We start from the raw sequence: 21,936 nt of genomic DNA on the forward strand, positions 1-21,936 counted from the left end.
GATCCATTACAGAGTTCAGCTCTCTATTTTAAAAGGCAGCCTCTTATTCTTTGCTGCCAAATTTATTTCATTTTCTTCTGAACTATAGAAAGCTCCTGATAGTCCATTAGTTTTACCTCCAATGTCTACTCAGGGTCAGAATCCAAGACTCCACTCTGATGTCACAGTTAATGGCATTGACATTACTGGGGCTCAAGACAGAGACAAAAGGAATTGAGAACAAAGATTGCTGGCTAAGTGGGGCCACCCTGCTGGAAGAAATACATATAAGAGTAGGAGCTTTGACTTTTTAATTCTATATCTAACCCTCTCATTCTAGGTGATTTCTGATTCTCTAGTTCCATGGCTTCAACTATGATCTGACAATACCAACTGCGTGTTTCCAGCAAGGATTTCACCCTTAAGCTCCAGAATCATATACCTGCCTGCTTACTTGACACATACACTTCAATTCTAACAGGTAGGTCAAGCTTAAAATGAACAAAACCAAAGCTTGATTACCCCAAGACCTTCCCCCAATCTGTTTATCCCCTAGTCATCCTCACCTCAGTCAATAGCAGCTCCATTCTACCAGTTGCTCAGTCCAAAAATTTAGAGTTATCTTTGATTTCTCTCTTATTCTTAAGCTTCACATCCAAAACTTCAAGAAATCCTGTCAATTCTGTCATTGAACTAGAGCCAAAATTTTACCAGTGCCCATCTCTCCCACCACCACCCTAGTGCAAACTGTCATCACTTCTCAGAGGACTAATTTCAGTAACTTCTTAATTGGTCTTTATGATTCAATTTGCACCCCACCCCCCAAGTCATTCAGTCTTCCCTTAACAAAGTTAAACCTCAAGATGTAGGTTCTTGCTGATGGAAACTCTCTTGTGGTTTTACATATCACTCAGAATAAAATCTGAAGTTTTTCTCATGGTTCACAATGCTTTCTTTGCTATGGTCCTAATTTTCCTTACTCACTTCATGTCCTCCCATTCCCCTCTCTCCTTCTTCCCACTCCACACACTGGCCTTATTGCTTTTTCTTGTACATACCAGGCATCCTCCTACTTAACCTTCTTTGAGTGGCCCAAATGTCTCTGGATGGCTGCCACATTTCATCTTTCTGAAATGCCCACCTCCAAATTATAACCTGTAACTTCTCTTACTTATTTCAGGACCTTCCCTGACCCCTAGATTTTTAGTTTATGTGCTGCCAAAACAAGCACTCCTGGCCCCTACATAAAATTGTCTCTCCATTGAGTATCTTTGTACCACCTCATTATGCTCTATTTTCCTTCATCTCACTTACTTCCATGTTTTTTGCTTATGTGTTTATTTCCTGCTGTCTCCCACAGCTCTTACTCCATGTAAACAAATTCTGCTTATTTGGTTCACTGCTACATCTTAACACCTATGATAATGTCTATCTGTAATAAGCCCCTACTCTATATTATTGAATTAATAAAGAATGGAGATCCCAGAATGGAACCCTGAAGGAACGCTCATATTTGAGGATTTGGGGAATAATAATAAAAGAAGCTTGTAAAGAAAACTGAATAGTCTCCAAAGAAGACAAAAATAAACCGAAAGAGTTCAGTGGCCTCACTGAAGCCACAGGAAGTGACTATGTCCAGCTTGAGGAAGTGGTTAACACTTGAAAATGCTACAGGTAAGATACTAGTGAAGTGTGAGAAGAATAGAGAGAGACTATTAAAGAATCAGGGTGAAGCAAGGAAAGGGTTTCAAAAAAGATTTAATGATCAACCCTGTCAAACATTATTTAGGAATTATGTTACATCAAATGCTCATTGGGTTTAGAAAACAGAGATCTTTGTAACTTTAAAAGAGCAGTTTTGGTGAAGTAGTAAAAATAAGAATCTGACTGCAATGGTCAAAATAAGCTTCAAGGAAAGAGAGAAAGGACATAATGAGTACAGAAAATTTTCTGTAAAAAGTAACAGACAAGAAGGAGGTAGAGTAGGATGTATTGTCATGTGAGGCATTTCTTTTTTTAATGCAAATTTTATTACATCTTTGTATGCAAGTGAGAACAATCTTGTAAACAAAGAAAGTTAATTGTGTAGCAAAAAAGAGGGAATAGTAGAAATATTTTGAGTATTGGATTCCATTTCCCTTTGCCTACTCAGAGACATCATTCTTGTCTTTGTCCTTGTCCTTGTTTGAAGGCACGAAGGCACGTTTTTTAATTCACTAATAAATTCAAAATAATCCCACTCAAGCTTGTCATTTTGCTTTTAGTCTGCCTTTTCTCTTTTTACAATATATAAACAATTGTAAATCTTGTATACAAGAGATTATATTAATTTATAACTGGGTTTAGACACTAAGCATATACGAAGCCTGCTGATATTTTCAACTTAGAAAAAATTTTTAAAGAAATGTTAATTTAAAATAAATGCTCCCTATGACAATTTCATTGATTTCATGGTCTGCTAAAAGGTCATAATTGAAAAACACCAATCCAGTGTCTGGCAATAAAAAGTGAGGGGCTGATGCAGAGTGAAAGACAAAAATCTTTGGAAATGTGAAGGTCAAGGATCTAAGACACCAGGGTGATGGAAATACACTCAGTAGAGGCATATTGAAATCACCAAGAGTTTGGCAGGATTAATGTTAACAAAAAAGAAGCAATGAGCCAAGTGCTAAATCTGGAAGAATTGAAGTGATGTGGCCCAAATGTCTCTGGATGGCTGCCACAAAGAGGCATGCTGGGCAGCAGAACTTACTTATGTCAGCTTCCATAGAATTGGGCATTCTCACTCTGTATACCATACCTGGGTCATCACATAAGTCCTATCACCTAATTATCAATTTTGTATTGATGGTTCAAAAAACACATCTCCAATGTTGCTCTGTCCTCTGAATCCCAGATTCACAGCCATCCACTTAAATGACATCGTCACTGACTCTCCCACAAGCCCCCCAAATTAAATACTCCCAAAACTAAAGGAATCACTTCATCCTTCCTAATTGCTTGAGAAAGAAATCTCAATGCCAACCTTAATTTCTCTATCTCTCTCATCCCACACATCCATAAATCACAAACCCTTTTTCATTCTAGCTCCTATATATCCCTCAGATCTGCCCATTTCTCCCCACTTTTCTGTCACAACTTTACTTCAGGAGCCCATAATTTCTTGCCTGGGTCTCTGCAGCAATTTCCGAGTACCTGTCTCCTCTCTTCCCCTGGTTTCCCTGAAGAAGATTGATTACAGATATCCACTTCTTGGGTGGTTCTTTCTGTCTTTATTATTATTGCCACCCAATTTTTCAGTATTCTCAATTTAAAAGAATTGCCCTATTGTGTGAAGCTTGGGGACAGCAAGACTCACTTCCCATCATAGCAACTGAATGAGGACAAATTTTTTCTCCTCATCTTCCAGGACCTAAGGCATGGGCATGTTTAGGGTTGCCAGTTTGACACTTGCACTTAGGACTTTGAATATGGAGTGAATAATGTGAAAGGACAGTTAGCTATGGCATTCAAAAATAGCACTGCCAGTGGAGCCGGAGGTGAGAATTGTACTTTTATCAGCAAGGCCAGTGCTAGCAGTAACACCATAAACAGATTGTTATAACACATCCCATTGGCTGTGGCGCCTGCTGACTATACTCCATTGGTTTCCACACATTTTCTGAATCTGGTTCTCCAACTCTCCTGTTGATTCTATAAATATTCCCAAACCTGGGGATCCCTGGGTGGTGCAGTGGTTTAGCGCCTGCCTTTGGCCCAGGGCGCGATCCTGGAGACCCGGGATCGAATCCCACGTCTGGCTCCCGGTGCATGGAGCCTGCTTCTCCCTCTGCCTATGTCTCTGCCTCTATCTGTGTGTGTGTGTGTGTGTGTGTGTGTGACTATCATAAATAAATAAAAATTAAAAAAAAAACTTTAAAAAAATATTCCCAAACCTGTATGAAATATCCTTTTCTGCCTAAACTAGCCAATGTCATTTTCTATTGCTTACAGTGAAAATTCTGACCAGCACAGACCAGTTAAGAAGTTGCTGCAATAATTTAGGATAAAAGAGGTTAGTAGCCTGAATTAAAGCAAGGGTAAAGGATGATGGAATGTAGGGGAGAGAGTAGAAAAACATGAGTTAAAATTCATAGGAATTTATTGGATATTGGGATAAGGAAAAGAAAGTGTCCCTGAGGATGGTTTTTAGCCCGGGTAAATGAAGCGTTGTCAATACTTCCAAATACAACAAAAAATGGAGAAATAATAATGATAACGGAGTTAGGCAGATGGGAGAAGAGCAGATTTGTGGTGGTGGGAGTTAATTACTGTTTTATAAAAGTCGAGTTTGAGTTTTTAAGACGACATCATTGGAGTCATAGAGTAGACAGATGGATAGAAGTATGAATCTGTGGGAAAATGTCAAGGATAAAGATAGAGGATTGAAGTCACCAGGAACTGAAATCATAAGAGGAAATGAGATCACTCTGGAAGAGATCACAACATAAGAACAGTGGGTCGAAGATGGACATCTGGAGAATACCATCATTTAAGAGATGAGCTTAGGAAGAAGACTAGAAAATAAATCACATCATTCTGGACCACAGTTCCTTTCTTGATGAGATGGTATGACTTTAATTACTTTTTCTGGTTTCCTTGGACACGTAGAGCCTCTTGAAAGTAATTTTCTTATCTTTGGCAGCTCCTTCTCAATGAACTATGATTTCAAATGATTATTTCCTACCTCAAGTTTCCAACCCAAGATCCAAGCCCTTCATTCTTAGCTGGCAATCTCTACCTGCAAAGTTTGAAGAGTAAAAAACCCTTCTACATTTTAGGCAATTCTCTGAAAGAAGAATAACACTATGAGGAGACCAGCTATCTGTCACCAACACTCCCATATAGATCTCTTACATATGCAGGGGTTCTCCATTTTCCTTCAGGCCCACACAAACTGTTTGGGTTCCAAAGTAGCAGAGCCCTATTCCAGCCATCTAATTAGCTTCTACTTGACCAAAAAGGGACTTTACCACCTCCTACCTCAGCGTTTAACTTTATTTTTTATCTTTATTACCCCATATTGAGCCAATATCATTGGTTAAAGATGAAGACTATGATGACATAAAAAATCGCCTACAGTTATGTAGCCTCCTTTCTATCTTTCTCTTGGTTTCCAGTAGCCTACTAGTATTTAACTGATGCCACAACACAGCCAGCTTCCACTGATGTACAGGGGATGGTAAGAAGGAAGATGAATCTGTGTTTCATTCCTCCCTCTTTCCCTTGGGGTGGAGGTAGGATGAAGTAGGGGGTTGTGTTCTATTAATGCATCATGGGTAGTTTTATGTGTTCAATTGACTGGAAATACTCAGATAGTAAATAAAACATTATTTCTGAGTGTATCTGTGAGGGTGTTTCTAGAATAGATTAGCAATTGAATCAGTGGACTGAATAAAGATCACCCTCACCAGTGTAAATGGATATCATCCAATCTGTTAAGGGCCGGAATAGAACAAAACAGTAGAGGTAAAACAAATTTGCTTCTGCTTGAGCTGGGATATCCATTTTCACTCCTAGTTGTCAGGTCTTTGGACTCACTGTGACTCACACCATTGCTCCCCACCCCCCTGCAGTTCTCAAGCCTTCAGGTTTGGACTGGGACTATACCACTGGCTTTCCTGGGCCTCCAGCTTGCAGATGGCAGATTATAGGGCTTCTTAGCCTCCATAATTGGCTCCCTGGCTCACGTGAGCCAACCCCTCATAACAAATCCCTTTCTAAGTATCTGTATATACCCTCTTGGTTCTGTTTCTCTGAAGAACCTTGACAAGGTTAATACAACCTTAATACAACAACCTTAATACAAGGCCCCAGATAGGACAAAGAATTCCTAACCAACACACCAGGAAAACATAAAACAAGTGATAACTCAAGCATAAATTCATATGATTGTGCTGAGATTCAGATAAAGCAAACACATATAAGAATACTGAGTTCAGAGTACTCAGAGATTCAAATCAAGTTTCAAGTTACAGAGGCAAGAGTTTTGGATAGAAATAAGACTGGGGAGGAGGATAGGGAGGAGTCCTGGGTATTGTCACAAACTAGGAAAATGTATATAATTTATGTAAGGATATATAGTAAGGTTCAACTTGCTTAAAAGTCAAGGAAATGGGAAATAGCATCAATGAAACTCTGGAAAATACAGGCAGAAGAGAAAGCTAAAGGATTGAGGAGAGGCTCTTTGAAAGTTTATATAAAAACATAAGTAATGAGAGAGGGACTTTAAGAAGGCCAAAAAAGAGAAGAAAGGAAGTTGGTATCAACTGACAGCAATGGAAAGAGAATGAATAAGTTAAGAACTGATTTGGCTATTACTGCAAGCCAATTAAATCCTGTGAATAGCTATTTCTGTACAATGATGAGGATGGAAAGCTGAAACCAGGGGGTTGTCAAGTAAATGAGAGAAGAAGAATTGCAGAGACCAAGCAAACACTACATTTTCAACTACTGTAGTGATAAGAAGAAAAATAATGAAATGATGGTTAGAAGTAAGCAGACACAAAGGGAGATTTGTTTCGTTTCTATTCTTTTATATCCAGAAAGAGATTTGTCCTTTGAATATGTTTTTCTGTTATGTGACAAATATGATATCCGACTTGAAACACCTAAACAAAAAAAGGAATTTACTGACTCTTTAAGCAAAATGATCCAGAAGTAGGGTTAGTTTCAGAAATGGTTTGATGAGAAGTTCCTTTTTCTCTGGGAAGAACTAGTGAGAGTCAGTAGTGGGGTCAGCTTCCCTGGAGCCTCATGATTTGCCCAATTAGAGATCGTTAGTGAGATGAGGGAAAAGTTGGCATTAGACTCAGGGAGAAAACCAAAGGTGATTCCACTCTAGTGCACACCTTTCCTTATAATATTCAGCATCCAAACATACCTTTCAGTCAAGATACACACTTCCAAAAATGCCTGTGCCTATGTGAAGTATACTCCCCCTGCCCCCCCCCAACAGAGTGAACTCAAAATCCTTTCCAGTTACTGTAGCTAGGACAAGCCCAAATACAATCTCCTCCAAGAACACCTGTGGTAGCTAAAATAATTACAGCAAAATCTCCCACTTGAGAAAAAGAAGAATTGAAATCAACAGTGCTCTCTAGACATTTCTAAATGGAATGGTTCCTAGGAAAACTTTCTGCGGGGAATTTCCTTGTTCATCCCCCACCCCCACTGCAACATCAAACACAGACAACAGTATGGCTGCTGTGTCTGAGCTAACTACTTTCTGATAGTGTGAATTTGGAGTCTAGGGTTGAGCAGAAAGTTGGCTATTTTTAGCTGGGTTTGGTTAGATTTTTAGGGGAAATACTGCTGTCATAGGAAATTAAGAAATATTCTTATCTGTTTGTTTCTAGTATATATCAGGGCATACTAGTTAAAGCCACAGATGTTATCTAGTAAGAGTTGCTAAACCCAGACTTGGATCTAGAAATTTCTGTCTCCGACTAGACCAGTACTGGTTGCTACCATACTTCTAGCCCTCAGTATAATGGTTTCTACCCCAAATCGTATGGCTGACAAGGCAAATATAATGCCCCCCCACCCCCCATAGCTGTATCCCAAGTACTTCACCAAAACAGGAGTGATTTTTACCCTTTGACAGTGAAGCCTCAATTGAGGAAGCAGGAAGAAGATTGGAAAATCAGTCCCCTCCTGTACCCTATATTAACCTCAGCTCAAGGCCAGAAATTAGTTATTCGAACTCTACAAAAAAAAAAAAACAGGTAACCAGACTCTAAGTCATTTTTTTATAACAGTCTACGGACTGAAGACCCTCCTTATCAAACCTATTTTTTCTCCTCCCAACTTTCAGAGGCCTAATTTCAGAAGCAGATCCCATTGTCATAGATTACTGAATGTTAAAAGCCTTCAACACACTTCAGCATTCCAACCTTTCTTATGTGATCTGTATCCCAAAGCCGTAGTTTGGAAAGTTCCTTTGTAACTACAGATAGAAAGCCAACTCAACAACATAAGACAGAGCATTTCTCTCTTTACTCCTTCCTTGGTTCAGACCAGCTCCACAGTTTTTACTCACAACACCTGATTTTCTATGGCTAAGGTCAAGATTAGTTCAAGCTCGGTAAGACTCATATGTTGCAACAATAAAGGTTTGGGTTGGTTGGTTGATTTTTGTATGGTTATCTCTTGCATTTAAAAAGGTCCAGAGACTGTAGAGTTTTAGTTAATTTTTGATCACGTCCCCATTCCTTTGCCTCTCTCTTGAGTCTAACTCATTTCTGTGCAAGAACTCTAGCCCTGGCTGGCTGGTTACAGTAATAAAATATATGTAAGTTTCACATCTGCCTATCACAGAGACCTTGAATTCCCACAGCATTCCCTGGAATTCGACTGGATCTGTGATTGTCACAAGTCTATTACTCAACTAATCTCTCGTTCCAGGAGGACAACATGAGCTGAATAAGCAAACCTCAGCAACATTCTCCAGGACTGATTTCTTGCACTCAAAGGCTCATAGATTCTCAAAATCTGAAATTGGAAGCTGGAAGTTGTAAAAAAAACTACAAATTCGGGGAACAATTAAGTAATGCCACTATAATATTCAAGAAAGCAAAATTGAACACATAGGAAAATAGAATTTGTTCAAAGAAGGAAGATCCTGTCATTGAAATAAGAGATAAATCAAAAGTTAAATGGGAGAGATTATCTTTAGGTAAGAGAAAGGCACCTCATATTGCAGCACATTAATTAATAATGCTGATTGTATTTTACATGAAGAATTCCCACTGCCTGCATGTCCAAAGCCAACCTGTCTTGCCTGTAAACAGATTTATCTTGAGTTTTATTTCAGCTGAAATTTTTATTAAGATAAATGTAGATTCACATGCAGTTATATTTATATAAATTTATTTATATTCTATAAATTATATATTTATAAATATATATTATATATAGTTTATATATATTATATTTATATATTTATAAATAAAATATAAACACATAAATAAATCACAGAGACATGTGGTGTACACTTTACCCTATTCCATTAATGGTGACATTTTTATAAAAACTATAGTACAATATAGTAAATAAAATATTTACATTAATATAACCCACCACCTCTCTTGGATTTTGAAACCAATTTGAACGATCAAAATCAATTTGAATGTAACTGATTCCTACTTCAGAAGAGAAGAGCATAAAGTTAACTTGAGGAAGTTTTTGACAGCCTTTATCACTTTTGAGGAAAGATGGTCTTCAGATAACCAAGTATATTGGGAAAAATGAGAAACAAGGAGGTTGTGGTGAATCATAATGAAAAAAATCAGTATTTTTCAGGAAAATATTTGCATACATAGTAGTATATATTAAGACACTAATGATATATATATATATGTATATATATATATATATATATATAATCTCAATACATTGAGTGCTTTTCTAGTAATAAGCCTGAGAAAATGTGATAAAAGCAATTATAATAGCATTTCAGAATGCGTTGGCTCTAAATCAAGGTGATTAAAACAGATTATTTCCAAGTTTTTGTTATTTGTAGTTACTTATAATCACTTTGCCTTGCTTAAAATTTGTTTAATCATGCAGTCCAAATTCATTAAAAATAGCATTGTATTTTAGCAACGAAATAAATGCAAAGAGTGAAACAAAAACTCTACAACGAACGAGGTTTGGGAAAACAATCTTTTTAAAAAGAATGTAGCAATTGACAAATGACATTTTTCATTGAATGTAGCAGTAGCATTCTGCAGAAAGTTTTATGTTGCTTCATCAAAGAATATGAATGCATCCATAGAAATGTACAGTCTAGGGCTTCAACAGAATTTTTAAATAAAATATCTTTTAACAGTATTTGTAACAAAAAAGTTATAATTTATTAATTTGACACTCTCACAATTTTGTATCTTTAAAATCCATTTATAAATTAATTCTATTGAATCAAAAGTATTTATCAAAACCTATTATGTGACTAGGTATGACCTATTGAGACCTGTTATATAGCTCTGCCCTAGATTCTGGGAATCTATTGGAAAACAAAACAAACACATTTCTGTTCATTAACTTGCATGTAAGAAAAAAAGCAAAAAGTTTTAGGGAAAAATAAAAATTTTCTCCCTAAAATTTCTCAAATATGAAAGAATATTTGAGCAAAATTTTATGCCTATTAGGAGATAATCTTCTGTTGCTATTATTTGTTTCTCTGAAAGGTTAACTCCCATGCCACCAAGGTTCACGAGGCTCTTTACAGCACATGTCATCGCCTCAAAGCTTGCTCCATGAGATTTTGGTGATTTTTAGAAAGTCTCAGAACAGCAGCCTTTCTAAGGAGAAGTTTCAGTTGAATCCTGGAATCGCTCTGCTTTTCCAACATCTATCTGGCATGTTGTTGAACCAAAAGTGACGGTCAAGCTTTTCCTGTAGTTTCTCTCCCAAAATCATTTAGGAAAAATAACAGATTTAACTGACATATAAAGAGAAGAAGATATATAAGAGGTTTTATAAGCAAAGCATCCATTCAAACTAAATACTGCATTCAGATTTTAAAGACCTTTAGCTAATATAATGGCTGTGATTTTTTTCCTCATAGGCCTTTTGATTCAATGTGGGACTCCAGCCTAAACCATCTCCTTGCCTTTCCTTCCTCATCTGGCCCTTTCTTTTCTTTATTCAACCCTCTGTGTAACCCCTGGTGTTTTTCACTCTCTTTAGCCTCCTATCCAAACTCAATTATAGGCCTGCCTTTGCATAATCCAAATTTATCAAATCCCCCATTGTCCTGCTCCTCTAAAATATGATCATGGCCCTAAACAGCAAATTTGCCCCTCCACTATTCCATCATGAGTATGTTTATAGGGAGAGAGATCTGTAGTTAACATGAAACAGTTGCTTGATTATACTTCCAGGTAAAACAAGTGAAAATATGTCTCATATTTCTAGGAAGAGGCATCAGCTGACTGAGGCAGAGGCAGTGGAGAGTGGACATTTCTCTCTGTTAAGAGATCTCAAAAGAAAGGCATCAGATAACAGTAAAACAAGTTGAAATTTGTCTTCATCATTATCCCTGCCACTCTACTGTTTTTTGGACACTGTGTGCCTCAAGTGGAAAGTAGGACTAGAAAAGCATCAGTGATTCTGGCTGGCAGCCCTTGTAAGTGTGGGAGGTGGAGACATAACGGCCCCATACCACCTCAGAAGAGAGTAAGTGCGGTATGAGGGGGGATGGTGATAGTAAGACTCGTGCCTAAGCCAGCACTGGGCTTGGTTGCAAATAACAGATAACCCAACAAACAATAACTAAAGGGAGGCTTGAATGTGTCTCAGATAATAAGAATCCTGCTGCCCTAGGAATCAGGATGTCACTTTTTCTCTTCTGTGGTTTTTTAGCATACAACTTTCATCCTCGTGGTCGTGTGAAAACTGCTCAGTCTCTCAGCATTGCAGACAAAGAAAAAGAAGGGTGCAAGTGGAAGGATAAAATCTCCTTCCTTACATGGTTTTGCCTTTTTCTCTGACAAGGAAAGGAAGGTCTCCGTCAGAGGTTCCCTCACTACCTTCTTGCCCACAATCATGTTAAGTCATCTCTCTGGCTTAAAGGAGGTGGGATTGTGAGCTTGTTTTTTGCCTTAGATTTTACAGGAGAATAAGTCAGTAGAAAAGGAATTTGGAATGGGTATTGAGTCAACTTATCTGCACAACTAGAGTGGAAGTGGATAAGAATTCCTCACCAAAAAAAAAAAAAAAGAATTCCTCACCATTCTGAAGATCCAAGGAAAGAAGAGCACAGTAGTAATATGCTCATCAAAAAGGCAAATCACCTCAAGGATTCACATCCTTACTCAGCAACAATAATGTTAATGCATCAGTGATATCAAGTAAGATGAAAAGTTTTTACTATCGAAGTTACTTGAGAAGTTTCTAGTGTTAATAAGGTATCTACCCAAATACAATAAATAAATAAATAAATAAATAACACACACACACACACGTGTGTGTGTGTATATATCAGGCATGTGTGTGTGTGTGTGTGTGTGTACACATAAGAAAGAGGAAGAAGGGGTGAAGGAGGAGAAAGAAAAGAAGGAATAAACTCTTTGACCTTGCTCAAAGACAAGAGAACCTGGAACTGTATTTCAAATAGTTCCAGAAGTATTAGGAAATAAGAATATGAAACTGGGCTGTAGTCCATACAAATTAATCTGAGAACATAAAAGAATTAATGGATTATGGTTTTACATAAATAACCACATTACCTCCAACCTACAGCAGAGTTGGTCACATATTCATTGATTAAGTAAATTCCTTAAAAAATGTTTTTTTCTTAAAAGGTCAGGCTCTAAGAATTTTCCCAGAAATTTTCAAATAGATGCAATAGAATATTGTTGGGTATGGGTTGCTAGATATGTATTAACATGTATTCCAATAATGTACTGCCAAATAGTTTGAAATTTGTCCTTGTTTCAAATATTAATTTCTTTATATTTAGATTATATAAATCAAAATACCAAGACAAAATTAACCAAAGTAGGTATAAATTGTCTTATATTAAAGTATAAGATTTCTTTTTTAAAAAGATTTCATTTATTTTTTCATGAGAGACACAGACAGAGAGAGAGAGGCAGAGACATAGGCAGAGAGAGAAGCAGGCTCCATGCAGGGAGCCCAACATGGGTCTTGATCCCGGGGTCTCCAAGATCACACCCTGGGCTGAAGGCGCTAAACCGCTGAGCCACCCAGGCTGCCCAAGTATATTTCTGATATTACTCTCTGCTTCTGAAAGAATATCAGTAATATTCCCAATACTCTAAACATATATTTTTACAGGAAAAGTTGTTCCAGTTTCTCTTAGGTTCCAGTATTCCAAAGGCTCTAAATTTGATCTTTCATAGTGGTACTGCCATAATGCTAACACTCTTATTAATAAAGACATGCATGTAATAGTGCATCAGGACATACTAACAATAAAGTTTTATGAATATTCTGGAGAATCATCACTCATAGTAAGAGAATTGGAGGAGGAAATAATTACAAATGGTTTTATAAACCTGCTCTATCAGGAAAAGGAAGGAATTGCTGTTGTGTTACCTGAATTATCTAGGTTCTTCAAAAGCAAAACAAAACAAAACAAAACAAAACAAAACAAAAAAAAACCCTCAATTAATTTTCCTTGAGCCAGTTGGAAATAAAAGCATTGGAGCACCTGACTGGCTCAGTCAGTGGAGTATGTGACTCTTGATCTCAGGGTTGTGGGTGAGAGCTCCCGTTGGATGCAGAGATTACTTAAATAAATATTTTTTTTAAAAAAAAGAAAGAAAAAGAAAAGCATTAAATGGAAATATCTCAATTTTGAGTATCTTTCAAAAGTATTCTCAGTGGTTTAATACTTAGGAACAATAATTCATAAATCTAATAATTCCATTCCTAAGCATCTATCTTAAGGAAGTATCCTATAATGCTGGTAGATAAATTCATTTAAACACATGTTAATTGAAGACTGAAAACCTGTCATTGTTGTTCTATCCATCAGGGATAGAGTGGTAAAAAAAAAATTGTCCTTGTGGAATTCCATTTGAGTTGAGAGTGGGAGACATAGATATAAAGAAACAAAGAATTTTTATTTTTTAATTTTTTAAAAGATTTTATTTATTTATTCATGAGAGACACACAGAGAGAGAGACAGAGACACAGGGAGAGGGAGAAGCAGGCTCCATGCAGGGAACCCGACATGGGACTCGATCCCAGGTCTCAAGGATCAGGCCCTGGGCTGAAGGTGGCACTAAACCGCTGAGCCACCCAGACTGCCCAAAACGAAGAATTTTTAAAGCGTGTTAGATGGTGACAAATATACTATGGAGAAGATTAGAAGGAAATAAATAAATAAAGCTGGAAGGGTGTAGAGAGATTATCTGAGTTGGTTGAAGTTTTAATGTTGATTGAAAAAAGAAGTAAGGGGGCACCTGGATGGCTCAGTTTGTTAAGCATCTGCCTCAGCTCAGGTCATGATCCTAGGGTCCTGGGATGGGCTGTGTGGGGCTCCTTGTTCACCAAGGAATTTGCTTCTCTCTCTCCCTCTGGGCTTCCATTCCAATTGTGCTCTCTCCCTCTCTCTCTTCCCCACTCTCTCTCTTTCTCTCTCTCTCATAAATAAATAAAAAAAGAAGAAGTCAAACTCTCCCTCTTCGCCGATGACATGATACTCTACATAGAAAACCCAAAAGACTCCACCCCAAGATTGCTAGAACTCATACAGCAATTTGGTAGCGTGGCAGGATACAAAATCAATGCCCAGAAATCAGTGGCACTTCTATACACTAACAATGAGACTGAAGAAAGAGAAATTAAGGAGTCAATCCCATTTACAATTGCACCCAAAAGCATAAGATACCTAGGAATAAACCTAACCAAAGAGGTAAAGGATCTATACCCTAAAAACTATAGAACACTTCTGAAAGAAATTGAGGAAAACACAGAGATGGAAAAATATTCCATGCTCATGGATTGGCAGAATTAATATTGTGAAAATGTGAATGTTACCCAGGGCAATTTACACATTTAGTGCAATCCCTATCAAAATACCATGGACTTTCTTCAGAGAGTTAGAACAAATTATTTTAAGATTTGTGTGGAATCAGAAAAGACCAAATAGCCAGGGGAATTTTAAAAAAGAAAACCATACCTGGGGGCATCACAATGCCAGATTTCAGGTTGTACTACAAAGCTGTGGTCATCAAGACAGTGTGGTACTGACACAAAAACAGACACATAGATCAATGGAACAGAATAGAGAACCCAGAAGTGGACCCTGAACTTTATGGTCAACTAATATTCGATAAAGGAGGAAAGACTATCCATTGGAAGAAAGACAGTCTCTTCAATAAATGGTGCTGGGAAAATTGGACATCCACATGCAGAAGAATGAAACTAGACCACTCTCTTGCACCAGACACAAAGATAAACTCAAAATGGATGAAAGATCTAAATGTGAGACAAGATTCCATCAAAATCCTAGAGGAGAACACAGGCAACACCCTTTTTGAACTCAGCCACAGTAACTTCTTGCAAGATACATCCACGAAGGCAAAAGAAACAAAAGCAAAAATGAACTATTGGGACTTCATCAAGATAAGAAGCTTTTGCACAGCAAAGGATACAGTCAACAAAACTAAAAGACAACCTACAGAATGGGAGAAGATATTTGCAAATGACGTATCAGATAAAGGGCTAGTTTCCAAGATCTATAAAGAACTTATTAAACTCAACACCAAAGAAACAAAGAATCCAATCATGAACTGGGCAAAAGACATGAAGAGAAATCTCACAGAGGAAGACATAGACATGGCCAACATGCACATGAGAAAATGCTCCACATCACTTGCCATCAGGGAAATACAAATCAAAACCACAATGAGATACCACCTCACACCAGTGAGAATGGGGAAAATTAACAAGGCAGGAAACCACAAATGTTGGAGAGGATGTGGAGAAAAGGGAACCCTCTTACACTGTTGGTGGGAATGTGAACTCGTGCAGGCACTCTGGAAAACTGTGTGGAGGTTCCTCAAACAGTTAAAAATAGACCTGCCCTACGACCTAGCAATTGCACTGTTGGGGATTTACCCCAAAGATACAGATGCAATGAAACGCCGGGACACCTGCACCCCGATGTTTCTAGCAGCAATGGCCACAATAGCCAAACTGTGGAAGGAGCCTCGGTGTCCATCGAAAGATGAATGGATAAAGAAGATGTGGTTTATGTATACAATGGAATATTACTCAGCCATTAGAAATGACAAATGCCCACCATTTGCTTCAACGTGGATGGAACTGGAAGGTACTATGCTGAGTGAAGTAAGTCAAGCGGAGAAGGACAAACATTATATGTTCTCATTCATTTGGGGAATATAAATAATAGTGAAAGGGAATATAAGAGAAGGGAGAAGAAATGTGTGGGAAATATCAGAAAGGGAGACAGAACATAAAGACTGCTAACTCTGGGAAATGAACTAGGGGTGGTGGAAGGGGAGGAGGGCGCAGGGTGGGGGTGAATAGTGACGGGCACTGAGGGGGGCACTTGACGGGATGAGCACTGGGTGTTATTCTGTATGTTGGCAAACTGAACACCAATAAAAAAATAAATTTATTATAAAAAATATATATATAAATATAAATAAATAAATACTTAAATTATAAAAAAAGGAGTGAGAAGGCAAAGTTCAAGTAAAGGCCTGAGGAGGTGAGGGAACTAGCCATTAAGCTTTCCAGGAAGACCATTCCTGGCAGAGGACATGCTGGGAATGTGAAATACAGCAAGATTGTCAGGTTCAACAAACAGGGAAGAGTCCAGTAGAGCTGAAGTAAAGTGTTGAAAGGCAGAGTAGAGGAAGATGAATTCAAAGGAGTATTTGGACACTACACCATATAGGGCCTCATAAGCCATCATTAGGACTTGGAATAATAATTAAAAATTTGGTTATAAGAAACTCTTCAAACCAAATGAACAGTATATTAAGGAAGAGTTAATATTTCTTTAGGATGTTGGGTTATAATAGAGACATTTTAAAAGTGTATAAGTATTCCTTAAGAACGTTGGAAAACTTTGTGATAGGATGATAACGTGAACCGGGCTCCATATAACATTGTAAAAGTATTCTGGTTTCAAATATCTTTAGAAAAGCTAGAGAAAATCATGAGAGGAAATGTATTTACATGTGAAATAACAAGTAGTAAAATTATGGATGTATTGTGTTCATTAGTTTATTCTTCCCCCAGCCTTCTTTCAACAGGCACATAGAAATTTCATAACCAGAAAATAATTACAGTTAACTTCTTTTAATTAAAAGAATACTTAAAAAGGAGTGAGACCCTGAGGTAACCAACTTCACACAGCCATGTCTCAAGGAAATCTGTGACTGTTTGTATCCCCAGTTTTAACACCTCTGGCCTCATATGAGTTGTCACATTATTCCTAGTTACTCTCTGTGCTACTGTTTTGAGTATGTAGAGAAGTAGCTGAGAAAAAAGTTTTGGAATCAGGTTCTTGGCAAAGACTAGCTACTTAGTGCTGAAGGCAAGCACAGGCTCAATTCTGAGGCTTGATCTGAGGTAAATTCCCTCACACTTAGGGAGAATGCAAGATTTCTGGCATGGAGCTGCTTATTTTTCTAAATCTAATGGATCTGCTATGAGAGACAGTATAGAATACAGAATTCGTCAAAAACCCAGGTAGGAGGCTTCAAATGAGATCTTTACCTACTGATTTATTAAATGCACTTGTGCAATATATCTGACCTCTTTCTGTTTCAGGGCTTCTTGAACTCTGAAATGAGAGGAGTGTGAGGAAAAGGATAGTAGAAGGGAAAGCATTAAGCAATCCCCATGAAGATATTGCTCAAATCCAGGTTATGTTCATATCACCTCAGGTTCTGTTTGGTAATAGATCCTGTCAGCAACCCTTCTCAAAGGGTAAAAAGGAGTGGAATTAAAGAAAAGTGTGAGCATATTTTCAAAAAAATAAAGCTTAATGGAGGTTAATGGGGTTAATCATTAGTCTGTGGAGATGCAGGTTTATATATCATATCAGCAACATGGACATTAGGATGGACGTGGTGATCCCAGGAGGACTTGGACTAAGGAAGAGCAGAACCAGGGCCAGGGACACAATATGATGACAATTCCCAATTCTCAGTGTCTTTTCAAGGAACATGTACACACACAAAAAAAAAAAAAAATCTATGATAAATTCAATTATCTGTTTCCTCTGTATGAATTGATGTAACTTTAAAGTGTCTTGATTTCCCTCCACTTTCCTGGTAGCCACACATTCAGAGAGCTATAGCATGTGCAGAGTTCTAGGACATGAAGAATCTAAGCAGACAGAGGGTATATCTCTTCTAAAATAGACAATACTAGTGCTTACTTATAGGATTGAAGAAAATGAGTCCCTAACATACATCAGTAAGATAATGAGTTCCACAAACTCATTGTGGATAATGGCTTCCACAAACCCAAGAAGCAATGTCTTCATAGGTCTCTATAAAGAAGTGCTTCCTTCTTTGTACAGCAGTGAATTAACTCAAACAGCTGAAAGTCACACACACACACACACACACACACACACACTCTTTTCATAACCATCAGCATAGCCAAAATGTCAGTAACTCCTATGAAAATTTGAATAATGCCAATTTTAAATTGACTTGTCACATAAATTCAGCAAAAGCAAACAAATCCCTTTCTTTTTCAGCTCTGGAAGTAGCTAGAAAGATGGATGGATGGATGGATGGATGGATGGATGGATGGATGGATGGACAGGCAGATCAATGCATTCATACATACATTCATTAACTGACTATTTCAGTTAGCAAACTAATGACCTTGAAATTTTGTGGCCAAGACGAAGTTCTAATAATGGCTCAATTGAGAAAGAATTACTTCCAAGCTCCCTCAGGTTGTTGGCAGGTCATGGCTATAAGACTCATGGAAGCTTGCTTCCTCAGAGCCAATAACAAGGAAAGAGAGAAACTCCAGTAAAATAGGTGATACACTCTTTGTCATTATATTCACCTAACTCTATTCATCCCATCACTTTTGCTGCTTTCTCCTGGTTAAAAGCAAATTTCAAGTCTTGTCCACAGTCAAGCAGAGGGTATTAATCAAAGACATAAATACCATGTGTTGCAAATTGTCAGGGGGCACAGCGGGGGGGGGGGGCACACCTTAAATCTGGTCACCACAGTCTGCCTTGTGACCCCTAATGTTTCAAATCTGTCCCATATAAAAATATATATCCACTCCTTTCCAAGGTTTACAGGAATCTCATCACATTAGAAACTCAGTTAAGTGCCCAAAATTTTATCATCTAAATTAGATCAAGGTACAGATAAGGCTCCTGGGTGTAATCCTTTAAGTACAGCTTTTGAAGCAAAATTTCTCTCCATTTTTGGACCTGTGAAACTGAAGAGATAAGTCAATTGCCCTCAACATACCCCAAATGCAATGGTGTGATAGACATAGGATAACAGCTATAGATATTCATCTTCAAAAGGGAGGAAATGGAGGAAAAGGGGGTCATTGATCCATAGCAGTTCTGAAATCCAGCTGAGCAAATGTTGGGAGTTCATTTATTATGTTTCAAAGCCTAGAAATAACTTTAGTATGCAGTATCTCTCTCTCTCTCTCTCTCTCTTCTCTCTCTCTCTCTCTCTCCCATGGTTTCTATTTAGTGTATAGTATAATATGACTCCACCCTCTGGGCTTTTGGCTCCTCTTCCTTTTCAAGAAAAGTAACATGTATCTATGTCTGAGTAATCATAACAGCCTGCCTCCTGCTATGGCATTTTGAGGATCTGACAGTCTGCTTTCGTTTTGCATTCTCTCTGTCCAGTTTAATCCAAGTTGGTGGTGTTCTGTTGGAATAATTTTCTCAAGAACTTTGTTGGTCTCCTGTGGATTTTAATGGGGTTCACTCCATTAGAAAAAAGCTACATTCACAGATCTTTACGAGATAAATCCTTCTTTCCCTTAGTCTCCTGCTGATATGGTTGAGGGACAACACCCTAAAATCTCCTATAGTCTCCTTGGTTTGAATGAGAGAATCTGTGAGGCACAGTCTTAATCTCTTGAAAGGGCCCTTTGTGTGACTGAATACTCTGTGCTTTTGATCTTTCTGAGTTTTAGCAAAAGGTTGTAATATCACACCCTTAGCCTTTTCTCTAAAACAAGCTTTCTTGACACTGCTCAGGTGCCATATCTTAATTTAGTAATTTGCCATGGGGGAAGCTAAGAATTTTCAAGATTATCAAGTCCTGTTCCTTTGTTTCACAACTCTTCCTTCTATTTATCGTTCTCCTCTCACCTTTTACTGTAAACAGGAAAAAGAAAACACATGGCTCCTTCAATACTTTCCTTAGAAATAGCCTCACTTACAAGTTCTACTTTATGCATAATTAATTGCAAGACACTTTTGCAAAGTTCTCTAGCACTAAATATCAAGGATCCCCTTCTTGCAATATCCAGTAACATGTTCTTCACTTCTGAGCCTTACTGAGCAGTGTCATCAAATCCAAATTATTAACTAGCAGTAGATTGAAAAAAATTTAGTCTTTCTCTGTCATGTTCCTCAAAATTCTGCCAGCCTCCACCCACTTTCTGGTCCATTTCAGTTACTTGTACAGTAAAACTCCATTTCCAAGTACCAATTACACCAAGCCTACTGATCTACATACAAAAATTGGAGATGTATAATCCATTTACAATGTAGAAAGTCAAATTAGTTTTCAGAGTTGCCAAAGCACAAGCAAATTCCTTAATATATTAAATTAGTGTGACTCCAAGAGAGATCAAATGTTATATCCTATAAGTAATTAAAATGAGAATTGAATCACAAGAAGAGAATAACTCTTTATATTTTAGACAAAAAATATATTACTAATCCCTGCAAGAACCATGTTATTGCCCAACATCTTGCTCATTAATACACTATAGGTAGGAAAAGACACACTGAAATGGTAACAAAACACCTTAATGTGGGTGACTTAATGAAAGAAGTAAGATCACTTTCTATCCTGAATTCTGGTAAAATGGTATCTCCTAAAAGCATGCCAAAACTTGCAGATGATAGCATAAATCCTGAAGCATATGGTAATCAGAGAGTAGAAGTCAACAATTATAAATTAGATGTTGGAATGTTTCTTTCAATACATGACCACATTTCATATCATGCAAAAAGGTAGCCAAGTATCACTAAGGAAACTACTGCTAATGTTGATAATGTGTGATTAGTAATCAAATCAAACTGGCAAATCAAAGTTGTTACTTTGACCAAACTTTAACCTTTCCTCTCAAATGATTATTTATTATATATTTCATGGGAAGAATATCAAAACCATTTGACATTACTTAAGCCATATTCATGACCCAGATTGCCATGTGACAGATGGTGTTCAACTACACTCAACTGTATATTTAAGTCCTTATCAAAACTCAGCTACTTCTGAAGAATGTTTCTTTATTAACCATAGGTTTGGTTTCTAGCAGACCTAATACTTCCCTCCTAAGCACATCAATCCCATAATGCATGTCTGTTTCAACTAAAGTAGTAAATACTGACAATAAGTAATTTCTAAAATATATTCTCCTGAGTATGAATAAGACAGTAGCTTACAACTATAAAATCATCCAGGTTGTCATACCTGCCATTCAAAATATTCCCAATAAACCATCATTAATTGGGCCTCAAATTATCCTTACTGCCACTGAAGTGGTATTTATTACAAAATACTTCTAAAAAATGTCAAAAACTTTATAAAGAAAACATAAAGATGACATTGAGACTGATGGTGCTGAGGATAATCACAACCTAGATGTGATCCTTGTAAAACATGTATTTGGTTTTGAATTCAATGTGTTGAAATTAAACATTCATTCTGGATCTTTTCAAGTTGTGTTTTGAAAGATTTCGTGAGAGTTCAATGAGTAAATGGAGGATAAGGTCATCATTTGGATTTTCTTTAATAGAAACAGTAAAGGGATTTTTTAATAATACTTCAAATCTAAGATATAAAGTTGTCATTTGTTAATTTAAATATATATTACTGTATTTCATTTCATCTAACACATAATTGATTGTAAAAAGCACCATTATATTACATACCACTAAGAAAAAGAAAGCACTTCCAATTAATCTATGACACAATGCTTTTTTTATCCTGTAGAATTTATACACTTATTTGGAAGAGTTCTTTTGGACTCAGACACAAATTTTTATTGTATATTACTCTTGTGCATATATAAAAAGGAATATACATTCATAACACATCAGTAAAAGTATTTCAAATTACTTTAGATGCTTTTCTAAATCACATTTTGATTGAGCTTCATTGATAATATATTACTTTCCACAAAAAAAGACTCCTTTGTGACAGGGAAATGGGCAGCATG

General features: G+C 37.2%; 1 long non-coding RNA gene across 2 annotated transcripts; it reads left to right on the top strand.

The window, feature by feature from the left end:
* Positions 1 to 223: 223 nt before the first annotated feature.
* Positions 224 to 11,163, top strand: LOC140608349 (uncharacterized). Of its 2 annotated transcripts, XR_012010362.1 has the most exons (6): positions 224 to 460; positions 1,340 to 1,653; positions 3,973 to 4,033; positions 5,139 to 5,200; positions 8,425 to 8,695; positions 10,939 to 11,163. It is a non-coding gene; the product is annotated as an uncharacterized lncRNA (long non-coding RNA). The 2 variants fall into 2 exon arrangements; XR_012010363.1 differs by lacking the exon at positions 5,139 to 5,200.
* Positions 11,164 to 21,936: the final 10,773 nt, after the last annotated feature.

Source organism: Canis lupus, chromosome 17 (genome assembly GCF_048164855.1).
Source record: "Canis lupus baileyi chromosome 17, mCanLup2.hap1, whole genome shotgun sequence".
In the NCBI taxonomy this organism is placed as follows: Eukaryota; Metazoa; Chordata; class Mammalia; order Carnivora; family Canidae; genus Canis; species Canis lupus.